Source organism: Acomys russatus, chromosome 5 (genome assembly GCF_903995435.1).
Source record: "Acomys russatus chromosome 5, mAcoRus1.1, whole genome shotgun sequence".
Lineage (NCBI taxonomy): Eukaryota > Metazoa > Chordata > Mammalia > Rodentia > Muridae > Acomys > Acomys russatus.
In genome coordinates this window covers 45,955,959-45,977,493 of record NC_067141.1, presented here as the reverse complement: position 1 = coordinate 45,977,493, position 21,535 = coordinate 45,955,959, and positions in this window count along the sequence as shown.

The window sequence follows — 21,535 nt, the reverse complement described above, 5'->3', positions numbered from 1 at the left end:
GCCCTTGTGGTAGCTGCAGCCCAGGGTAATTTGCACTATAGTAAATGGCACTAGGATTGGACATATATAGTTGTCAAGATAAGCTTTTACCCATAGTTTCATGACCGGAGACCATTAACCTTGGACATCAGACCCATCTCATGCCAGGGTGTTCTCTAAGTACTGTCGGGTGACATTTCCTGGGGGCTCTACACACTTTTGGGGGAGAAATCTCACTAGTAGAACAAAGCCTATGCATCACTGCAAAGTCATTGGGTTCTTCTCCGAAGACTCTCTGATGAAACTGTGAGCTTTTCAGGGACAGGACCGATGTTCAATGAGGAACTTCATACAGTTGATGACCATCTGAGACTAATGCCCGCGGGATGGTTTAGAGTTTAGAAACCGAGCCAGAGAGTTAGTTTGGAGCCCAGCACAGGGAGGGGATGAGTTAGGGAGGCATGAGCAAGGGGAGGTGAGCTACAGGAAGCCTAGCCAAGGAGGCTCTCACCTGGTAGGTAGCCTTATGCTAATTGGGAAGCAATCAAATAATTCCACGGATTTATTTTTGTCTTTTATTTTTACCCTCTCATTTTACAGCCCCCTTTTCTCAGCCAGGCTGAGTTATTTAAATGAAGAATATCAATAGGAACAGAGGGATCCAGTAGAGAAGAAAAGATAATAAGAAGCAAGGAAGTTCAAGCAGCCATGAGTCTGAAAAAAGAAAGAGAAAGATGAGAAAGATGGCTTCCTGAGAGAGAACTTTAAGTCAGAGCACATGGAAAGGCTTTCCTTCGGGCTATAGGCGTAACCTGCAGGAGGAGAATAAACACAAACAGTGCAAAAACAAGGTGAAAGGATGTGTGTGTGTGTTCATGCATGTGTGCACACGTGGACACATATGTGCAAAAAGAGCTGGTATCCTATTTGTTATCCTTGCTGATTGCTGTCCTTAAGCAGCAGTCCTGTCTCTGTAGCTACCAGTGAGCATCCTACAGATCCTGGGGTGCAATCTGTAGTAAGGATTCTCATCCAGCTGATCCTTCCTGTGACTGATCTATATAAGATGCTCTGCAAGGCTTCCTGAAGTAGAGGATTAGCGAAGAGTCACAAAGACAGAAAGGCAGGCTTTCCACAGCCTGGCAAACATAATTCTTCCAGGCTGCACCTAAAGTGCTCTGCAATTTCCCAGAGAGGGGAGGCAAAGTGTTAAAATCAGGAGGGGAGGAGAGAGGGTGGGACTAGGAGGAGAGGAGGGAAGGGACCACCCTTGGGATATAAAGTGAATAAATAAGTACGCTTTTTTTTAAAAAAGAAATGATTGGACTGTCACTGTACATCACTTCTAAATTCCCAGGTATATCTGCATGTACAAAGTGGGTACATTATGTGTGATCTGTCTAGCACTGCACTGGCAGCACCCCACAATGATTGGCAGATATTGGTTGTGCAAATTTTCCCCAGTTCTACAATGAATGACATTATCAGGGTGGCCTGAAAGTAGCCACAGTGGGAGTTTTCACATCATGGAAATTGCCAAATATTAAAGATCAGTTTTCTGTTTGGTTTGGTATTAGAGAGACAACCATTAAATGTTTATCAGCAGACTATTATATTCATGTACATATATGTATGTATGTACAAACACAGACAAATATAATATGCATATACATGTATAAATATATGTATCTGAACGTATATAAATATGTATACTGTTTCTTTTTCTTTAGCAGAGTCTTATTTGTTACTCCGGCTTGACATTTGATCCTCCTGCTGTAGCCTCCTAAGTACATGTTCACCACCTAATATAGCTATGTGGTTTGTCTTAAATGGTCTTGTTAATTCTATATGTATGTCTCAATTTCCCAGTTTATCATTTCCTATTGATTTTTTTTTTTTACTTAAAAGACCTCTTTGTATGATATAAAAACCTTAACATAGATTTTCCAAAATTTTCAATAATTACTATGAAGTTGACAAATTGTAATGGATATGAAAATATTCAATTATGTAAATACCAACCAACCATGACAAGTAACTTGTGTGGATAGAGTGAATACGTAATTGTAAAAACTCCCGTGCCTTTGTAAGCAAATGAAAAATCAACTTTCTACAGGCAGGGGAGAGGCTCAGTGAGTTACAAGTGTGCTCAAATCTCCAGCAGCTATAGGAAAGCTAGGCATGGGGCTGGCATTTCTGTAACCCCAATGTAGTCCCTGGCCAGCTAGCCTGTCCAAGTGCCAGGCTTCAATTTCAGTAAGAATTCATCTCAAATGATAAAGTGGAGGTCCATAAAAGGAGACTCTGGTATATTTCTCTGGCCTCTGACTGGGGGTACAGCACACACACACAAACACACACACACACACAAACACATACACATACCGACACACACACACACACACATACACACAAACACAGACACACACACACACACACACAAACGAGTAGTGAATAAAATAACCTAATGTTTAAATCTTCTTCCTTTTGCTTTTTACTTCTAGAATTTGAAGCCAGGACCCACTGCATGGCAAAACCACACCCCACCACTGAGCTATATTCCCAGAACTCATTGCTTTACACCTTTACAAGTAACCAATAATGTCAAGGTTTCTACTTGCTTAGACTTCTGAATCTATAAGGTAGAAACACGTGACCTGGTTGGTCCTGAGCTGCAACTGGGCACCTAAATGTCAGAGAGGGTTTTTATGACTTTCTTTAATTACTTGTCAACACAAGTAATTAACTCAAGCTCCAGTGACTCCTAACAATGGGAGAAAGCTCTCTGCAAATACCAGAATGGGAGGAGAAAACTCAGCTCAGACTTACAGCTTAATACCTGCCAAATGTAATCCCTCCTCTTCAGTGACAGAGCTAATGAGTGGATTGCAAGATTTTACACTTCACCTCTGATGTTTTAAACACCTCATATAATAATAGAAATACATTTTATATAGTGCTTTATAGGGACTGGCTCATTTAATCCTCACATCAGTGTGAGAAAGAATTATTAGCCATGCCTTACAGCTGTGGAAACAGACGCTTGAGGAGATCAAATGACTGGCCTGAAATCACACAGCTGGTAACTGAGACAGTCCAACTTCACCTGAGCGTTTATTGTACCAGTGGCAGATAGGTTGAAACCAAAGCCTGCCTTTTAACACCAACAGGGATTTGGTATCAATACAGGTAAAGTGAATCAAATCCGGGAAAAGTGCCTTCAACCATTCCTACATAGACTTAGGTACCCTCCCCAATGTACATACCACATACCCCAAATCAGACCCAGTTGTCAAATGCAAGAACTATGAGATTCAAATGCGCTTTACACTAATACATAGATTAACCCAAATAACTTAAATTTTGGACAGTCTACAGTTTCATTTTATGGATAATAAAATGTTCAAATTAGAATAATAAAAGCCAAGGGAGGGTTCATATGCATTGAGCAGTTGATAAAAGTACATTTGGGCAGGCAGCGGGCTGGATTCATACTCGAGAACTAGCCAGCTGTGCTTACACACATAGCTATGGTTTAACATCTAATATCACCATCTAAATAAATTGAAAAAAAAAAAAGATATGATCCAAAGGCTGTCCACATCTACCTGGCTTTTTCTATTATCTTTCTATAGTCAGCAAATAAATGGCCACAGTAATGACAGAGGATAACACTTGGGGACTTATTTTGTTCAATAGCATCAAAGACATCTCAACGGTGCAGTTCCAGCTACTTGACATTTTTTTTTCCTGTCCCTCCCTTCCTGCAAATCACAATGATCTGAAAGACATAGATGAAGAGTTGGATGTAAGATGGAGATGCTTTTCTCCATCCCTGCCCACTCTATCCTGTTAAGATGAAACACAAATGCTCCCATTAGTAACTGAGTGGATTGAGGTTGTCAAGCAGATAAATGTAATAGGGTTTCACACCTTGTCCATTTTGAGCTACTAAGTGGGAACTCCCAAGAAGCAGCTCCATGAAAGAAGAATGCAGGTGCTTTGATGCAATGCCAAAGACCACATTTTTATAAAAATAGGGTTTGCATGGCAAATCCAGGAAGCAGACTCTCTTGCCGTCATAAAGAAATATCTAGTATGTAGCATAACAAAAGCAATGCATACTTGAGCCAGCTTTAGCTCATGTTCTCCAGTGGCATCTTCAATCATAAACTTAGTCAAGCATACAATCTATTCGAAAAGGATCCAAAGAGCTTGCTAACCACAGTTAGAGTGTCTTTCCAGCTTTTTCTGTGGCTGCAGTTTTAGAAGCCCAGCATACACGGCTTCATTATAAGTTTCTTCTCTTCTACAATAATTCTCCTAAAAATCCTTCTGAAACTTGTTGACCTAAGGAGAACTAAGGAGATCTAGGTGAGATCTCCTTAAGGATAAAGAAAAATAGCATTGATTTTAAATACTTATCTCCAGATGAGAAAAAAAAAAGCATTTATAAAAGTATGAGTTGGAAGTGATAAAAGAAGGCTGGAAGCAGTACAATGCAGTGGGAAGGGGCACTGAAATTGATTAGGTTGGTGAGTCTAATATTAGTCATCAGACTTTGTCGTAGACTCTCATGAATATCTTGTGCTGAATTACTGTTTGAAAGTGGAGCATTTGTGGCAAATCAGATGCTGCCTTCACACCTTTTAATCATGAAAGAAGGTCTATGCTGGTCCTCCATTAACATTTTCTATCTTTACTGGAAAAATTCTACAAAACTTTCCATCTGATGACTTCAGAATCATCTGTGTTATGTGCAGACTGAGAGTCTGTTCTGTTCAAGGTCAACTATGAAAAATGTGTGAACACCTATAATATAATTAAGAGTAAAGATATAAATCTATATTTCTGGCAAATTACTTTTTAATAAAGACCCCACAAGTATTCAGTGAAGAAAGCAAATTTCTTCAACAAATATCAGTAGGGCAACTGGGCAACATAAGAAAATGGAGCTAGAAGTCTCCTTCACAAAATATTAAAAATTAGTTCAAATGGATAAATATCAATTTTGATTTATAAAAACATAAAAATATGTCCTCATAGCCTTGCATGTGGCAATAATTCCTTAAGTATAATATCAAAACATATATAAAGAAAGAAAATTAATAAATTTGATTTCATTAAAATATTAAACTTTTGTATATGAAAGAAAGTCATTAAGAAAATGCAAAGACAGTCCTACAGAATGCTAGGATATCTTTACAAATTATTTTCCTAATAAAGGGACTAGTATCCCAAATATCTAAAGAACCCTCCTAATTCTGTAATAAAAGATTATCTGGTTAGAAACTGGGAAAAAATTTAAACAATTATCTTTCCAGAGAAAATAGACAAACGGTCAGCAACAACATTTCAGAAGATATTCAAACTCACTAATCATTTGGAAAAAACTCAGAAAGAACTACTTTACATTTATTAGGATGAATAGTTTAAAAATAAAAACTATCATCTTCAGCCTTCTGGCTCAATATATCTGACAGACATATTTGTGAAGCAGGAACTATTGAGGACTTGCTTGCCCTGTCTTGGCAGACTTTGCCTGTTCACTCTGACTGCATGCAAGCTTGCCCATTTTTAGGCAGAATTCTGTCTGTGGTAGAAATGATGACATTTTTTCCAGTGGCTTGTTTGCCACATTTGAAGCCATCTCCATAAGGAGGTTCTTTGATGTTCCAATGTTATAGAGAATTTTGGGTGACTGTTCAGGGAGCAAACTGTCATCTTCTCATTTGGGAAGCTGCTAACCTGCACTCCCTGTATACTCAGGTAATTAATTTTATTCCTCTAATGGGGTTGAAGACCAAATAGTTTAGTTTTACAATTATGCTTAGTTGTTTAGGGGTATGAAGTCTTTAGGTCTAGATAGATGTTTTTAAGTGGATAGAGATGAGATATGATAGATATCGATTTTCATTCAGAATTTTAGACTCACTAAGACAGGAAAGATGTTTTCTTCAAGGATGTCAAATACAAATAGTCAAAAACTATGAATGTAACACACACACACATACACACACACACACACACAATTCTTGATTGTTTCATGCTTCTTGCTGTGGGTAATTTATTATATATATGTATAATAATATAAATGTATATGTAAAATTATTTAATAAAAAAGAAAAAATGAAAACTATCAAGCATTGTTTAGAATATGAAGATTTTTTAAGTCTTGAATTGTGTTTATAGGAATTAAAAATGGTGCAGCCATTGTGGAAAAATCATACTATTTCATTAAAAAATTATGACATATACCCACTGGCACAATAGTGGCACACATGTTATGGGAGTAACCAAATATTTTCTGATTGGATTTAAAGTCTCTCTGCAAAAGGGAACTCATAGCTGGCAATGTTAACCAGACAAGAAAAGCCTATGACTAGTTAGGTCATTGGCCCTGGGAGAAACCCTAATTCTATTATCCTACTAAACAGAAATAGTAATAAACTGACTACTAGGTTTTTATCTTTATACCAATAGATTAATACTTCCTTCAATCTTCAGCAAACAAGCTCTTTTTTGGGGGAGGGCAATACAGTGATTAAACAAAAGCTTATGTGCAGAGAATAAGAGGCTGTGGAGTGTTCGTCTCTAAATAGGATTATCTTTATCAATCCCCTCCTCCCACAGCTCAGGGATCATCACAAAAGAATGGATGGAAACACTGTAAGGGCCAGAAATAATAGCTGTCTGCAGTGAAAATGCATTTGCTGGGCATGGCAGGGCTGTCGCCCATATGATCTTACAGCAGCTTTGACTGAATGTACAACACCTGCAGGAGATCAAGGCAGACAAAATCCCAGCATGGATGGGGAGAGGGCTCATAAAACCCCAGCCCTAGTTGAGAAGCTGTTGGCAACTAATGGCTTCTGGAGTTGGGGATGTGAAGAATCAGTTTTTTTACAGGGCTGTGGACCCTGAGAAGCTACCCATGCACCAGTAAATACAGTAAATACCCACGTACATTCTAGTCACTAAGTAGACCTGGTTTGATTTTTAAAAAGAGCACATGAAGTGAAAACAATACCATCAAATAACTTTCAGAAGTATTCTTACATGAGCCAGGAAAACTTGGCCTTTGAAGATTTTGACATACTTGAAGGTTCTCTATTTATTAATGATTTAATAATTCAAAGAAGAATTGTGGACAAAAAGCCACCGGCACTATTACCAACCAGGCTTCAGATTTTCATCACTGAGGCTTAAGTGGAAGAGATGTAAGTGCCTCGTGGTTTGGGTAATGTTTTCCTGGGGTTTAAATGGACCCTCCTTGCAGCAAAACAGCCTCTTCCTGATGACCCCTATCGCAGACCCCCTAAGGCACTCTAGAAGGGTCAATTCAAGATGGCCTTCACACTGTATGTTTTTTCCTCCTTCTTATTCTTTTTAAAAAGATTTATTTTTAATTACGTGTATGTGTGCATATCTATGCGATGGTATGTGCACATGAGTGCAGGTGCCTACAGAGGCCAGAAAACAATATCAGATGATCTGGAGCTGGACTTACAGGCAGTGGTGAGCCACTCAACATGGATTCTGGGACGTAAATGCCTTCCTTTCCAAGAGCGTAGATGCTCTTAACGATTAAACTGATTCTCCAGTTTCTCATTCCTTATTCTTTTTCATTTCTTTTATTTTTCTCAGATTATAATATAATTACATAATCCCCCGCTTTCCTCCCTGAAATCCTCCCACATATCCCTCCTTGTTGTCTTTCAAATTCATGGATTGTTTTTTCATTAAATATTATAATATTCAGATGTGTGTTTGTGTGTGTATGTGTGTATGCATATATGTGTGACTGTATGGGTATACGTGTGTACGTGTGTATGTGTAAATGTGTGTATGTGTGTGTGCTCCTAAATAAATAAGTACCACCTGCTCAGTCTGTGCAACATTACTTGTAGATATGTTTTCGTGGATGATCATTTGGTATTAGGTAGTCAATTGGAGTCCTCTTCCCTGTGGACACGCTTCCCTTAATTCAGGTCTAGTTCATACTCTCAGCATCCCTTAGATACCTGTAGATCTTTGTGTAAGGTTGAGGCCTTGTGGGCTTTCCCCATCCAAGTCCACATGTCCATTGTTGTTTAGCTCATGCTTGGGCAGGCATGTTGGTAAGACTTTATGGGTGTAACTTGTGATATCATTAGGAGACACAGTTAATTGATGCTAAGTCCCTTCCCAGGAGACTCCATAGATAAACTAGGAATTCCACATAATAGCAAAACAGATCTAAGGTCATCAATGTTTGATTCCATATTAACAGTGTTCTAACTGCTGGGCACTGTCTGCTTCACATTCCACATAGCCACCACTCCTCACATGGAAGCCTGGGTGTTGAGCTAGCAGGGCCTAGCAACTCTGGGCCTCAATGTAAAGTATGTCCCAAAAAAGCAGTCCACATGGAAGCTAATGTTTAGGTTTTGGCACTTCTGGATCCAACAAGGTAAGTTCGGTCTGATGGAGGAAAAGCACAACAGAAGGCTGTGGTAGTCTGAGGGTTTAGTAATTCAGGCAACTAGGAAATGTGAGCTGCTAGGGGGCTACAGAGTTATCCAAGGACCCCACATTTCAGCATGTTCAGGTCTCACTTTGTCATTCTCCCTCCTTAGCCTGAAGAATATGCCAAGGTGATTTCAAGCAAAGCCTCAAATTCCATTCTTGATGAAAGCGGCAATATTCATTTTGAATTATGTTTGCAAAAGGCTGGGAGTGAAATAGAAGAGGGCAGGAAAGGTGAAGTCACACGGTGATGTCATTCAGCGTGGGGGGGGGGTTGCATAATGGAATTCTCTCTTTGTAGGGTGTTGTGGAGAGTGGCATTTCAAAAGAGCACAGCTGCAGCAGAAGCCCATCAGCCGAGGTGGGGTTAGACCTAAGAATGTGATGAACAAAACTAATAACCAGAGAGTGAAACCAAACAATTCCTGCAGCGACATCTCTGTGTTGTCTTTCAGTCCTACAGGCAGTGCTGGAGTCCAAGTGCAGTGGTAAAAATCATATTAGCAGATAAGTGTTGGGAAAACTTATATAAATGTGTGTGTGTGTGTGTGTGTGTGTGTGTGTGTGTGTGTGTGTGTGTGTGTGGCACACGCGCAGGTGCATGCATACTGTCTTACCTTAATTCAGGTCTAATTCACACGGAAAGGTGAGTGGAGATACTTGGATGAGAAAGGCTAATGTGGGCCAGAGCCCAGTGTGTTGACCTTTTCCTTCCACTTCGGACTTGGGCTTTGAAATTCTGAATGCACGTGGCATATATTTTACTAAACCATGCTAGAGCCAAATTCTAAATTTTCCAGTTGAGAAAAGAGAGGCACTGAAGGGCTGAAAGCATGTATAGGCTTCTCAGCCATTTTATACTGGACTAAGGAGCCAATCTGTCAGCCCTGACCCTTATTTCCATGGCATTTATATCCCATCATAGTTTAAAGCCCTTGGCATAAGCAAATAGATGAAATAAATTCTGGCTATGCACACCAGTGACTTGGAGAGTTCAAGTCCCAATGCCACCGTTAACTAGCATGACAGTGAAAATCAGTGCAGCCCTCTTAGCTACAGTGTTCTCACTTACTATGAATCCATAATAAGGCTTACTTATGTCTATAGGCTTATTGTGAGCTCACAATGGGAGACAAACACATGAATAGAACTTTCACTTTTCTGTTCACTTCCCATTCTCAGTTGTGATTTTCTTATGGCCACACGATTATAGTTCTCACTTGTTATACTAGTTAGCATAAGGCATGTTGCTTGCTCCAATAAAAAAGTCAATGCTCTAAGAGCTTAATATAATGTATCAGGAATACTTACAGTCTGTCTGGCATTCCACCCAGGACCACTATCCATGGAAGTCAGACATTCTTCTACTTGACGTCTTCATGCTGGCATGGATGGTAGAGGGCTCCTGCGGACAGCATTCATGCACTAAGTTGGTTAGTGATGAATAAGGCTTCTAACCATATTCCAACACCAGTTACGTATTCCTAGGGAGACATAGTGAGGATTATAAGTACAGGTCCAATAGAAATTGTATTATGGCCAAAGAGATGATGGCATGGTCACCTTGCACGACACACTGTTGATCAGCCAATGACAGTGATCAAGTAAACATATCTTGCTAAAGAGGAAGCAGGTCTTAGTAAACATAATTACAGAGCTATGAGGAACAATTTCAACTTAATTTTTCCACTTATATGGGTTCACATAATACCAAATATTATGTTCAAAAGATAAGGCAAGACCCTGAGTGGGGGAAATGATTCAGGAGGCAGGAAACGCACATACTTTTTTTCTCAGCTTGGGACTGCCACTCACTTTTTTATTCCTTTTGTAACCTTCTGACCAATAATTACTCTTTCCACACATGCCATATATTCTCCCCTGCTGGTTAGGAGCATTATTTTGCCTGCTATTAGAAGTTTATAATATCTAATGTTCATGAACTCTTTGTGTATAAAACTGGCCAACTATTAAGAAAACATGACTATTTATAAGTTGTTTCTCATGGGTGAATTATATCTCTACACATGATTTCAGCTGGTTAATCAGTAAATACTGTGCAAACAGGTGCCACCTTGCTTTCCTGAAGTGATGTAATATAGTAACCATTCTGTGTATGGTGTTCACCAATGAAAATGTTTCTCTAAACCAATGTTAGGTCTGTTTACATGAACATACCAGAAGCAACAGCTGGAATAGTCAAAGGCCAACACATCCATTTGGCCTGGATGTCTGCCCATGTGCCCTACTGTTGACCACAGGGGCCTGATGCCATCTGCCTTTCAAAGGGCAGCTCTGTCTGCTATGTACAGGATGGTGCCAGGCCTCCACAGCCACTTAGTGAAAGCAGGGTGTTTGTGCTGTAGGCTGTGATTGCTTCTATCATCATGGCCCTATTTTGTGTTTGGGAATTGTCTACATAAGCAAATCCTGTCTTCTAGGAGTATCACTTCCCCAAAAAGAGCCACTTCCTCTTATGACCTTTCCCATCAGTTCTAATACAAGCTTCGTGGATAAAACCACTTCAACTATTAATAAATGGTTGTTTTTTGTTCATTTTTTTTAAAGATACAACTGACATACAATAAATTGCAAATATTTAATATATACTACATGATGAGATTAGACACACCCATATGCTTGCAAAACCTTTACATCCTGTACATCAAGGTAGGAAGCATACCAAACGTCTCCAATAGGTCCCTTACATCTCTTTACATGAGTGCACATTAGCACTGCTAACATGAGATCTCCCATCTGACCTAAATTTGAGTGCACGATACAGTATTACAGTATTACGGCTCCTTGGCAGTGTGCTGCGCAGCGGATCTCCAGAACTAATTTATTTTGTGTAACTGAGACATTAAACCGGATAAGCATCCTTCCATTTCTCCCTCTTTGCAGTCTATCGTAATCATTCTTCTCTTCTCCACTTTCTTGACTTTGACTCCTTCAGTTTTCCCAGGCAAGCAGAATCACACAGTGCTGTCCTCCTATGCCTGCCTATGCTCTTGATATAATATCTTCCAGGCTCAGCTACCTCATTGCTAATGTTGGGATAGCATTCTTTTCTCTGCAGAGCCAGAGAGTGCTCTATTATTATGCATTTTTTCCTTATCTACACATGCGTTGTTTTACTTTTCTATTGTTGTGACAAAACACCATGATCAAGGCAACTTACAAAAGAAAGTATTCCATTGGGCTTATCATTTCAGAGGGTTCTAGTGCATGGTGGTGAGGCAAAGGCATTGTGGCAGAAAGAGCTCACACCCAGATTCAAGAAGAGGAAAGAGAGAGAGGTAAGTCTTTTGAAACTTCAGAGCCTACCCTTAGTGACATGCCCCCTCCAACAAGGCCACATCTCCTAATCCTCCACTCACAGTTCCACCGACAGGGACCAATCATTCAAACATAAGCTCCATTCTCAGTCAAGCTACCACAATGCATTTGTGGAGGACTTTATGTACAGTTTGACAAAGAGGAGACTGGATTGCCTAAGAACTACCACTGGGAGTGTTCCGGCCCAACCCTGTCAGAAGTGTGTTCCCGCAAGTCCTATCTCCATATCTTGTTTTAAATCTCCACAATAATGAAACGAGGACAATTATTCTGATCAAGTCCGTACCAGAAGCTCAAAATAAACCCATGCCTTTCAAACTGGACTTTTTCAGTGTGAACTACAGCATTGCCCCCACAAGTCTGTAAAGGGTGCTTGAAGCCCATTTAACCTACACAACTCCTTCACTAAGTTTTTCATAGAATTATTCCTGAAAGAAATACAGTGATGAACATTCTACTCATCCAAAGACAGGCGCCATGATAACGCTCTATGATGGTGCTGGGTGCTTACAGAAGTGAACATAACATACAATGGCCACTGATTAACAGCAGCATGCATTGTAGCCAAAGAGACATGCCAGTCAACCCCTCCTTTACGGAAGGACTTACTGCAGACCTGCGGTGTGCAAACAACCTCCGGCTACAACAAGTATCTTTAGTGTGTCTCAGCTGAAACAGCCAACTTGTCTGTGGACACACCCCTCCCTTCCTTGCAGGCTCTACCAGATAGCTCAAAACAGCGGGAGTCTAAAGATTCAGCTGTTTGGCTTTAATGTCAGACACTCCTGAGCAAAGGCCTGCAGGCCAGCTCATACACATTCTCCATAGTTCGTCATTCCTTTCACCTTCACGTCTCAGGTGCTGAATTGTGATAAATAGTGTAGGTTCAAGTCCCTGAAGAACCCAATCCATGAGAGTTGGTCTTAGAAGTGGTGTGAGACATTTGACCATGTCCTCTGGAGGGGGAGACCTGGTGGCACTCAGAGGAAGGACAGCAGGTTACCAAGAAGAGACTTGATACCCTATGAGCATATACAGGGGGAGGTAATCCCCCTCAGGAACAGTCATAGGGGAGGGGAATAAGGGGAAAATGGAAAGGAGGGAGGAATGGGAGGATACAAGGGATGGGATAACCATTGAGATGTAACAAGAATAAATTAATTAAAAAATTAAAAAAAAAAAAGAAGTGGTGTGAGAAAGTAAAGCCAAGACAGGCATTTTGAGGTGACCGTTCACTTTCACCTCACATCTGGCAACTGAGGATCCAATCCTGAGTGGTTAGTGGAGGACAAACGGCTCTTGACACACACAGGCAGGCATAACTGGTAAAACTTTGTGAAGGGAAGCACGACTATGTGGGACAGCTCGGGCATCTGAGATAAAGGAGATGAAAGGTATGAGGCTAATAGCATTTCTAACCTTTTAAAGCACCTGGATCAGTCTTGATGTGACTTGATGTGCTGGTGTGGGTTGGTAGGAGGAAGCTTCCCTTTATCAGAGAAAAGGGGGAATGGGGAGAGGGGAAGAAGGAGGGAGGGTGGGACCAGGAAAGGAGGAGGGAGAGGAGGGGCTATGATCAGGATGTAAAGTGAATAAAACAAACAAATAAAGCACTTGGCATGTTGTAGAAAGGTAGCAAATATCTAAGAGAAAGTGTATAGATTTTTATTTTGACTACAGAGTGATGCTTAAGAAAATCAAGTGTAGATTCCAACTAGACAAGGTTGAATTTAATGTGACTAAACATGCAACCATGGTGGGTAGGTTAAGCCAAGGCCAGGCACTTAAATGGAGAAAAGCTTTAGTCTCCACATATGAATCAGGGCAACTGGTCAATATTTCAGTAGTCTAGGCATCTGATATAAGAAAAAAACCACGTAGAACTTACAACAAGCCACTTAATGATCACAGCATAACGACACAGAAGTCTGGACCAAGGTTATGTCATCAGCAACAAAGAAACATATGCCTTCTGAAAACACCATCCTGCCATGCTACCAGAGCATGGAAGGAACAGAACTGCCCATGGTGCATTGGACTCTATCAAATATACAAAATCATAAGGTCAAATAAGCCCAGCAACTAGGGATAATAAGATAGAAGCAACATATTTAGAATGAAGGAGAACATGAAGGAAAAAGAGCTCAGATGCCAAGGTGTCCATCATACACTATATTGTCTGTGTGAGGGATCCCTTATGCCCAGCTAAAGAAAGAAAGAAGCCCCTAAATTTGGGAGAGAGATGAAGTGTGTGTGTGTGTGTGCGCGCTAATGTTGCAACTTAAGAGATTACCTTACATGGCAATAGCACGAGAGATACTTTCCAATGGTAAGAACGTTAGGTAGTGCTCTTGGCCATTCACTTTTTCTTTTGGGAAGAGAAGAGACCCAAGTTTAAAGCATAGCTGAATTCGTAAACAGCACTAACCTGGTTATTGAGCTGGTCAAAAATACAGAATGGAAAATACTAGAAAATTAGTAACAGGAAGGTGGGATTCTATCATATGGATGGACAGACAGGGATAGATATAAGCGCAGTGGGTTTTCTTTTGTGTGCTTATTAATATACACCAGACTAGATTTTGTAGGCAATCTGTATCATTGGCCTCCACAGTGCTGCCACAATGGGCCATGAACTAACGGGATGCAATGGCAAAGATGGAAGATGAACATACAACCTGCACACCAAACCTTATTTAACTATTCCTGCAGCAAAATCTCCAAGCTTTGAGAGACAGAAGTCATCACTGAGATCCTAATATTAAGTCATTTTTCTTCTTTAAAAAAATTTATTCACTTTACATCCCACGCACAGTCCCCTCTCTCCTCCCAGTCCCATCCTCCCTCTCCCAATATTAAATCATTTTTCTTAATGATCTAAATTAGCTACTTGGTGGAAAGTTTCATACATTAGACCCTTCACTCAAGAAAGGTTCTTTCTCAATGATAGAGACATTTATCCCATGTATGAGTTTGCCTTTCATGTCTTTAGGACACAATCCAACATTTCAGTAAGGAGTGATTCATCCATTGGCATTGGATCTCACAAATAGTCAAGAGTTCACTTTACAACAAAGACAGTGAAGAGGACCTGTGACCATGAGATACAGCAGCAGCATTATATACCACAATGTGTTTAAATATTAGCCTGATAAGATTATTACAGTGGCCATTTAAACGCATAGATAAAGTGCAGACTCCCACACAAGAGTCTGCAATGATACAGACCTGCCATTAAAGGAACAGCATAGGGACTGAATCATAGTATTACTTGGCAGCATGTCTCCAAAAGGAACAAGATACATGTGTAGGAACAAAAGTAGGGGACAATGACAGCCCCACTTCGTGGGACAATTTACCACTCACTGAGGATCTTTGTGCTTTCCTTCCTTAAACTCTGGCCTCTACATAATGAGAGATTCTGGATTACAAATAAGAGTACACATGCTTTCACTGTTAGGGCACAGTAAGGTACCACCACACCACCAGCTATAGTTGCCACCTTAACTCTGCAGACTCACACCCTGTGATCAGATAATAAGAAGCAGAGTTAGTGTCCTGGATGAGTAACTGACTCTGGTCCTCTGCAGGAAATAAGAGAGCAGGAAAGAACACAAGGGGCATCCAGCCAATGTAGACAACGCTCATGCCCAACTTGACAGCAAATGGACAAGTACACAGTCTGTGAGAAGCAGAGTAAGCCAAGGTTTTTTGAGCATGCTAATTAGGTTACACTGAGATGGAACTCTTTGGGCATGGGTGAAGCACTTGCTCTGTGGGCCTGATGGCCTGGGTCAAATTCCCAGAACTCATGTAAAAGTGGGAAGAGAAGTCAGATTCCTGAAAGCTATTTCCTACCACTACATGCCATGGCATGTGTACACTCCTCCTTTACCCACAATAATGATACATTTTAAAAATATTTTCAAATGTATAGCTCAGAAATGGATGACTAAGGCAAGAGCCACATGGCCTGATGGGTAAAGGAGAGAGAGGAGCACCAGTTTGGACCAACTGTAGCAGCATAGACCAGTTCATACTACTGACTTCTCTTTTTAAATTTACATTCAGGATGACAGACTTCTAATTCCCATTCAAGAACCCTCATGAAGCTGCTCCTTGATTAGATAAGGAGTGAATGCGTATGGCACAATGGTAAGCAGAGCTACATGAACCTACACTTTAAGGATGTACTTCCTCCCTGGAGACATTAGCAGAAAGCCTGTAGCCTTCAGCTTCCTCACAATAGGTTTCATCAGCGTGCAGCTGAAGTCATGTCCTTTGGTACAGCCAGAATGTGGTGGCTGATCTCAGGATTAGCAGGAAGGTAGGCCTATCCTGCTTCAATCTGAAGTACTCTAATGGGGTAGCATTCACTCCATAGCTCACCACTCACCACTGGGTAGGCTAACACTTCTCCAGGATGGCTCCCATGATTTGCTTTCTCTGTCCCTCCACTTCCCAACTATTACTCAGTAGCAAACATTTTCCATGTCAGATTCTCAGTGTTTGCTTCCAGAGCATCAAATCTCCAACATCAAAGAGGCAGTGATGACAGGTGATCAGATCCCTACTACTGTGAGCTAATAATTTTTAAAAATAGAGTCTCACTATGTATGTAGCCCTGGGTGGCCTAGAATTTTCAGTGTTGACCAGGCTGGCCTAGAACTCATAGAGATTCATCTGCATATGCCTTGTTAGTGCTTGGATTAAAAACATATGCTAGCACCACTCCTTACCATTGGCTAATATTTTGACAAATACTTTATACTCATTAGCTGTCATACTTTGGTCTAATAATCTACCTGTGGGGTTAGTAATAACACCATCCTCACTTTATAGATAAAGGAAATTCAGGAAGAAATAACTTACCTATAGGCCCATAATTTGAGGAATCCAGAATCCATGAACTTGAACACAATATACATTAAAAATTCAGAATTATTTTCTGGACATGGCGGTGCACCCCTATAACCCCCAGCAGTTGGAAGACTAAGAAATAATTATGAGTTTGAGTCAAGCCTGGGTTACATACCAAGACCCTGTCTGAGAAAACAAACAAAAAAGTAAAATAAAGTAATTTAAGATAAGTTATCTTGAAGAGCTTTGTAAGCTGTGACACATTATGCAAACAGAGGCCAAGCACCTTTAAGTGTCAGGACCCCTGCAAGAAGGCAATAGGAGAAAGTCACATAGCATTTAAGGGCTCAGTATTTACTCAAACTGAGTATTTCAGGATAGACTGATAAAGAAACTATTTGAAGTGTCCTGACAGAATATAAAAATCATAGGCAATAGTTCATTGCAATATGTAACTAGCCATGCCAGATCTTCTTCCCATTACGCATAAAGAGTGAGAGGAAGTCTCAGGAACCAGCTAGAACACACGTGAAACAAGTAACTGACAAAGAAACTGAGAATCAATTATTACCTTTAAGCAAGACCTCTCAATATTGGTGGCAGAATGAAGACTTGAGTCTACCGAGTCCATAAAAGGATTATTATCTCATTGTACTGGTTCCTCACAGAGCAATCCTATAGCCTAGATGGGCTCTAGATTTCTCATGCGTTTTCCACCTCTCACCAGTAGAAACGGCATCCTTCGTGTACCTCCTTTAATACTTCATCTTCTGGACACTTCTGACACACCAGAAAAAATACAAAGAAAAGCAACTGGCATCAAAGATTTCCTTCTCTTGGGTGGGTGGGGTAAGTTGTAGAAGTGAGGAGAATCATGGGCATTGTGCTGCAAGATTAGAAAGTTCTTTTACCCTTTGTGATACTAGTTATAGAGGGAAAGAGACAGTGGGTAGTTACTAGAAGGAAGGGTGGTACAGAGAGAACCTCATAATATCTACATGCATATGCATATACATCTACACACACACACACACACACACACACACACACTTTCATAGTCTAGGCTTTGTGCTGTGTGTTTTGTGTTATTTAACATCCTCATGATGCTGTGTCATAAGAGTGGATATCGGCCATGTCAACTTGGCTACTCATTGTCCTTCTATCAAGAAATAGAAACTAGACTCTTCTGTGGGGAATTTGCCTTCCTTCATTCTTCATGCTGAATTTGAACCATAATGGCCACATTCCCACTTCCAGAGTCATACTCTGATTGCTTCACACATACAAAGCTATGTGTCTTCTCCCTTTATTAATGCTGTTATAACTGCCATAATTAAATACCAAAGACAGCGTGACTTAAATAACATAAAATTATCTTTTTTTCTCAATTCTGAATACTAGAAATACATAATAAAAGTATGGTTGTTTTTCCCTAAGCCCCTCTTCTTGGCTGTCTTCTCCTCATCTGTCCTCATAACCTCTACCTCTGTGTTTGTCCTAAATTCTATTTCTTATAAGGACATGGGTCACACTAAATTAGGGCCCACCCATATGACCTCATTTTGATTGAATTACCTCATTAATACCCTATTTCTAAATACCCATGGAAAGCTACGACTTCAACATGAGAACCAGAGAGGATACAATCCAGTCCAGAGCATGACCTTCCGGCACAGTGCTTGGTTCAGAAATGAGAAAGTATCCCAGTCAGGGTATACAAGACTCAAAGAGATAGACATTCCGAATTCTGGGAGGAAAGAGGTTCCACTCTCCATCAAACCAGGTAGTACTAAGATACGGGGTTTGGAGTTCCAGTGGTCATTTTTATCCCACGAAGAAAGCCAATTCAAGACATAAAGGAAGTCAGACCAGAAGACTCAGGGAGACTGTTAACTTGAGTATATGTCTTGAACCATATAAGTTCAGACCACCCCTGAACTTAAAACATGCTTGAGGCATTTCTCTCCCATTTAAACTGTTTAGTTTTGACTTTTTTTTATTGGCAACATCAAGATCCCTGACCCATCTCTACTCTTGAGAGTCACGTGGCTAAGTGCTGGTACCCCTGTCTATCCATGGTGGATTCTGGCATTCTTGTATTATCTGCTGTAACAAATGTAACACAACCAGAAGTTAATCAACTACTCTGTTGTTTAAAGGAGACCTAAGTTGGCATGTCAATCAAAACTAGGGTCTAAACTCAAAACAGTGTCAGACACTAGATATGATGTCTCTAGTGTCAGAATGAAGTTACTATTTATAGTACCGTGACTGGTTATTTCACCATGACAAAATAACTCCCCCGAACAATGCCATGGAGACAAGGGTTTGTTTCTCCTCACCATTTGAGAGTGCTCCCCATTATGGCAGTGAAGAAAGACATGGCAGTAAGAGCAAGAGGCAACTGTCACACTGCATCCAGTCAGACACAGTCAATGAGCCTGTGTGCCCAGGTTGTTTCTCCATTTTTTTCAGTTCAGAAGCCCAGACGCCTATCATGATGCTGCCCACTTTCAGGTTGAGTCTTCCCATCTCGGCTAAATCTTTTCTGAAATGCCCTCACAGACACACCCAGAAGTTTCTCTCCTGGATGATCCCAACTTTGGTTTGGTTTGGTTGGGTTTTTGTTTTCTGAGACAGGATTTCTCTGTGTAGCCTTGGCTGCCCTGGACTTGATTTGTAGACCAGGCTGGCCTGGAACCGCCTGCCTCTGCCTCCCTGGGGGCTGGGATGAAAGGTGTTTGACAGCGCACTTGGCTTTCTTGATGATTCTAAACCCTGTCAGTTGACAGTGGAAGTCAATCAGCACACTTGTCCTTCTAGAAGCCAGATACTTTCTGCAACACCTACCAAGTTCAGGTAGAATGAGGCTGTTCTTGCATGCACAGCCTAGCACTCTGCTTGAAAGCATCTGAGTTAAACCTCCCAAAGGCTCCAGAAACCTGCTGTTGCCCTGAGACAGTGATCTCAGAAGGGCAATGACGCTGCTGCATTCTCCAGCTGAGTTCAGAGACATCTCTACTGAGCCGGGAACTCCACTGTGCAAGACGGAAGATGGAAGGTGAACAGAACAAGCTCCCTGCTACACTCACCGTGTGAAAAAGTGCAACTGACAAAACTCAAAAATAAAGAGCCAGGGATTGCGACTCCTGCGGCTTGTAAGTGTCTCTGTTCAGAGAAGCTTGGAAAGGCACATTGTCCCTGCCCCATTTGTGGCTGCTGTCGTCTTTGGACACCAAAGTACACACCATTGGGAAGAATCCATTGAACTCTAAAGTCTATTACGAAAGCACAGTACTTTGCCATATGTTCACCACAAACTGAAAATTCTTTTACCACAATTTGCAATGAAAAAATAACATATGGAAAAAACACAGAACCACGTGGGAATCTCATCATTACCCCCTCTTTACCAATGGAAAAAAATAATGCTGTAGTTGTAATGAGGATGTAATACAAGGAAACAACACAGGAAGTCGGAGACTTGGGAACATCCACGTTTGTTTAGGACAGTTGTTTTTCAACAATAACATGATTGTCTTCTTGAGCTAATCAGATTATGTGATTTATAAATTGAAGAGACTACTTGGCATTTCTCCTTTCATTTTTTTTTTTTTAAATCCTGTCCTTATTATTATATGATCTGAAGACTGAAGATTCATGACCAACAATTATGTGTAAAGGGACCTAGGAGAAAAGCTATTAGAAATCTAAGACGCTTGGCAATTTCACAGTGGTGCTGTCCAAAGGCTTCATTAAATTATTTCTCTTATTGTTTTAATTATAATCAGACTCTTAATTGAATAGTATGCTAGGAGGATTATTAAGTGCTGTGAGAATTATAAAATTTGCTTGAACATCTCCTTCTGTTACAAGATTACAGTCCACAGAAAACCTCACCATTTAGTAATGAGTCACTGGATCATTGTGGAGGGTGGGGATAATTTTTCTACTTCTTCTGTAATTGGCATAATAAATAGTATACCCAAACAACATGAACTTCAACAATGTTGCTCCGCCAAAGGGACAAACTATTCTTGGAGTATTTCCAGCTTGGCTATAGCACCAGGCCTGGCCCTTCACTAGAGCAGTACCTGAGTAGGGCTAGTGCTGAGGAAGCACCAGCCTTCTGTGAGAAGAGTACGTGTCCTCAGCACAGTGTGGGCACCTCACCTGCACTGCACTACAGCCCAGTGACTGTGTATGTCCAACCCCTCAGCTCTACCACCCTGGCTGAGAGGTGAGCTCTGAGGAGGCACCCCCTGGACTTGTTTTACATCCAGTTTTGTTTCTCTTATTTCTTGTCTTCTTTTTGTTGCTGCCCACACACAGGAGACTGTACCATGATCACCAATCACCCTCCTCAAGGTCCCAGGTTAACAACCTGTGTTTTCAAACACTCTAATTCGCTTTCAATAAGACCTACCACCTCCATTTAAAATGTAACATTTTACACTGAATCCACTGACCAGGACTCAGGGAAACTTGAGAGATCAGGGAACCTGTAGGCGTCTGACCTAGGTTGTCTGCATATGTTATGGCTGAGTAGCTTAGTGCTCTTGTGGGAATCCTAACAGTGGGAGCAGGGGCTGTCCCCAACTATTTTGTTACTTGTGGGACCCTTTTCCCTTACTGGGTTGCCTTGTAGAACCTTGATGTGATGGCTTGTGCCTGGTCATATCGTAGCTTGTTATGTTGTGTTTGGTTGATGTCCCTAGCAGGCTTGCTCTTTTCTGAGAAGAGGCAAGAGAAGGAATGTGTGTGAGAGGGGTGGTGGGGTGGGGAGAAGCTGAGGGGAGGGAAAACTGCTGTTTGGATGTAATATGTGAGGGAAGAAAAAGAATTTTTA